General features: G+C 40.6%; 1 pseudogene; it reads left to right on the plus strand.

The window, feature by feature from the left end:
• Positions 1 to 1,467: 1,467 nt before the first annotated feature.
• On the plus strand, positions 1,468 to 3,058 carry LOC101570559 (annotated as a pseudogene).
• Positions 3,059 to 4,013: the final 955 nt, after the last annotated feature.

A 4,013-nucleotide genomic window follows, 5' to 3' on the forward strand; every position in this document is an offset into this window, starting at 1 on the left:
CATCACTCTGTCCCTGCCTTCCCTACCATCACTATTTTCTTTTTGTGGCTGCTCTTGAAGACAAGCATAAGCTGATGGGGCTGGCAGTTGTGATCTCTAGTTTCCAAGGATGATTATTTTCTGTCTAGATCTTATTTAGGGGGGAAAATGGTATGTTAGTTATTTTGAAACACAAATTTCTTTTCGTTTTTGTCCTTAGATTTGTAGGTGAAATTGACTTGTGTGTACAGTACAGGTCAGCTGCTTTCTAGTTCGTGGCCTACATTTGTTTGCTGTATGACTATTTATTTGGGTTTAAACTCAGCCTAAACATGTAGCCAAGAACACTAGGCAGCCAGCACATGTAGATAGTACCAGGTGCTTCCTGCCCCTTTCTCCCTGCAGGCGGTGTTCACTTTGTCCATCACTCATTCCTTCCTGCTGGCTCTGGTCACCTAGTGAAGGAAGATTCTACTGGAGCTGTCCTGGAGTACACACACTGTGCCCTCCAAAATTGTGAAGCAGTGCGCAGGCAGGTGCTTTGAGAATTGTAGATGTCTTATTCTCCAGTGTTTTCTCTAAAACCTTTTACCAGCTTGTGTCATCCCTACCTGTGTAATATTGTTATTCCTACATGCATCCTGGCCATTCCTTAATGCAGTGTTTTCTGCTTAGTGGTTTTCTGGCAATCTGGTGAAAAAATACTGTCTCCTTGAATTTTAATTTCAATGCAAACTAATTAACATCCATCATTAAACCATTTTTATTCCTCAATATGGACTCATGGGTGTTTTCTATTCATTCATGTTTCATTTCTCCTATCCATTTGTGCAGAATTGAGGGTTAGAACACTTTCCTGACAACTGATCAATAGTTTTGCACACTCAGGTCTCTCTATTGCGTAGTACACTAGGCTCTGTGTTGGGGTTGTCATACTAGAGAGTTGTTGATTTCATTCCTCCAGGCTCATTAATGTATCTGTTTGATATCGCCTTCAATCTGGATGTTTTAAGGCCTCATTCCTTCCTTCATTCCTGTTTTTGTTACATTTTTACAGTAAGGAAACAAACCCCTTGTATAAGCTGTTTGAGAACAGTTAGTGCTCACTGCTCAAAAAGGTAGAAATATCTGGGTGTATTGGCACAGACCTACAATCTCAGGACTTGGGAAGAGACAGGAGGATCATTGTGAGTTCCAGACTAGCCGGGGCTACAAAGTTAGCTCAAACCAGCCTGAAAAAAGGTCAGAATGCAAACTTTCATTTTCTCCAAAACACTATGACAAGGCACACAGAAACTCAAAACAGCACATAGAACACACATAGATCGTGAAGTTCAATACAAAGAGAGCTCAAGCTACAAGGGTGCAACATGGTACAGGGTTTCAGGGTAAATCCTGAGAGGATTTGACTGACCTTGTCAGATACAAAAGTTACATTTCTTCACCTGAGGAATGGATGAAAAAGATGTATTTTTATACAATGGAGTATTGCTCAGCTATGAAGAGCGATAAACTCAGAGCCATTCCAGCAAGCCCAGTTCTTTCCACATTCGGACATTTGTCTGTGAATCATCCTCTTGCCATGTGGATTGTCATATAGGAACTAAAGTCAGAGAAAGTGAACAGAATTCTTGAACATGCTAATTACTCACAGGGCACTATCCTTTCTCCAAAGATGTACAGAATGAAAGTGGACTTGAAGGACCAGCAGCAGCTCTACAAGCTCATCATTAGCCAGCTGCCCTATGATAGCTACATCCGCATTGCTAACAGCCTCATCCTCAATGAAATCAAGCCTCTGTCTGTCTGTCTATGTGCATTCAGAGCAGCTCCTGCATCTCTTCAAACTGGGAATGGAAAATGATGACACTGCAGTTCAGTATGCAATGGGTCGCTCAGATACAGTTGCCCCTGGCACGGGGATTGACTTGGAACTTGATGCAAATTTCCAGACCACATCCCCAGAGGCTACCAAGTATCCAACCTGCTATGTCACCTACCATAAAGGACCATGTTATGTAGCCACATATAGCAGAGATGGGCAATTGATCTCTACTGGGTCTGCTGATGCTTCTATAAAGATTCTAGACAGAGAAAGAATGTTGCCAAAAGAGTCATGTCAATAGAGGCCATGATGAATGAGACCACGGAAAAAAGACACTTGGCTGGCCTTCCACCTGATAGAGCAGATTCTGGACTCTGGCTCCAGGAATTACACTTGTAAATTATTTGATTACTCCAAACCATCTAAAAAAACCTTTAAATACATTCAGGAATCAGAAATGCTGTGCTCCATCTCTTTCCACCCATGCGGAGACTTCATCCTCATTGGCATGCAGCATCCCACTCTAAGCCTTAATGACATCAACACCTTTCAGTGTTTCATCTCTTACAATCCTCAAGATCAATACACTGATGCTATCTGTTCTGTGAATTACAATCCCAGTGCTGATATGTATGTGACTCGTAGCATGGACAGCTGCATCAAGCTGTGGGATAGTGTTTCAAATTGATGCATCACAAATTTTGAGAAAGCACATGATGATGCTTAAGTCTGTTCAGTCATTTTCTCCAAAAATTCTAAATATATTTTGTCAAGTGGAAAAGACTTAGTAGATAAACTCAGAGATATCAACAGGATGACCTCTGGTCAGGTACACAGGTGCAGGGCTGAACAGCCGGCAGGTGCACTGCACGCAGGTAGTCTTTAATCACACGGAGGACTATGTGCTGCTGCTGGATGAGAGGACCATCAGCCTCTGCTGCTGAGACTCAAGGACAGTGGAGGAGAAGCTTGCTCTCCCTGAGGCACAACAGCATCATGTGCAGCATCTTGCACTCACCCACTAACCCTGGCTTCATGACATGCAGCGACGACTTCCAAGAGCAGTTTTGGTACTAGAGGTCCACCACCAACTGGGCTGTCCTCACCAATAGGCTCCTATCTACAGTACTATGCTCCCCTCATCCTGTCACCAGCTTCAGGAACGAGTCATTGCACTGCCTATGGCAGTTGGACTGTCACATTTGTCTACATCTTCAGATAGTACAGCGTGAACTTTTTTCCACTTTCATGTAGAGTCATCGGGAAAAGGTGAAACTGCAAACAGATTTGTGAAGCTCTGTGTTCATTGATGTTGCAGTGTGATTTTTATCAGCCTTTTAAAATATAGTACTGACCATTTCTTTTGAGTCTCTGGATCACTTGAAAAAAAGATGAAATATTAAAATGCTTTCTAGAACTCAAAAATAAATGATAAACTCAAAGCCTTCATATTTAACTGGATGCCACTTGAAGATATACTCATAAGTGAAATAAACCAGACCCACATGTGTAAATATCATATAGTCTCCCTAGTGTAAGAACTCAAAAGAAGAAATAAAAATAGAAAGGTATAACACAATTAAAAGGAAAGTGAAAACTTAAGGATTACACAACAAAGAGAGGGCAAGGAGAAAAGCTAGGAAACATGACAGGGGCAAAGCCATGAATTTATATGCACAAGATGGTAAAGGCAAGGATCCTGAGAGTCTTCAGCAGGTTTTTGAAACTAGCAGTTTAGTGGTAGGATTCTGTGCCTGACTAAATATATATATGCTGATACCTATGAACTAAGCAATTGCACTCAAGATAGCAATGTGTGATACTAGGTTCATGCTTGGAATGTTTGTCATTCTGGTCTTCTAAATACATACTGCTTGTCACGTCATACCAATTACCACCATACTGTCTCTCAAGTAAATGTTTGTTTTTTAAAAAAGTAATATATGAAAACACAAGACAACAAAAAAGTCATAGGACTGTCCTGCTACAATGCCATATATAGTTAGATTTGTGAATTTTTGTGTAAAAATATGTAATTGTTTCTTCATAGTCTTAAAAATACTTCTTTTTCTTTTTTTCTTCACATTCTGTAGGGATTTAAAGTTCAACATACCAATACTTTATGGAAATATACCTGTTCCATGTTATGCCTAAGATGTTTGATATTCAAACAGATAGTGAGGTTAAGCTCAACTGCCTATATTATAGG

Source organism: Octodon degus, unplaced genomic scaffold (genome assembly GCF_000260255.1).
Source record: "Octodon degus isolate 3935 unplaced genomic scaffold, OctDeg1.0 scaffold00640, whole genome shotgun sequence".
NCBI classification, from domain to species: Eukaryota; Metazoa; Chordata; class Mammalia; order Rodentia; family Octodontidae; genus Octodon; species Octodon degus.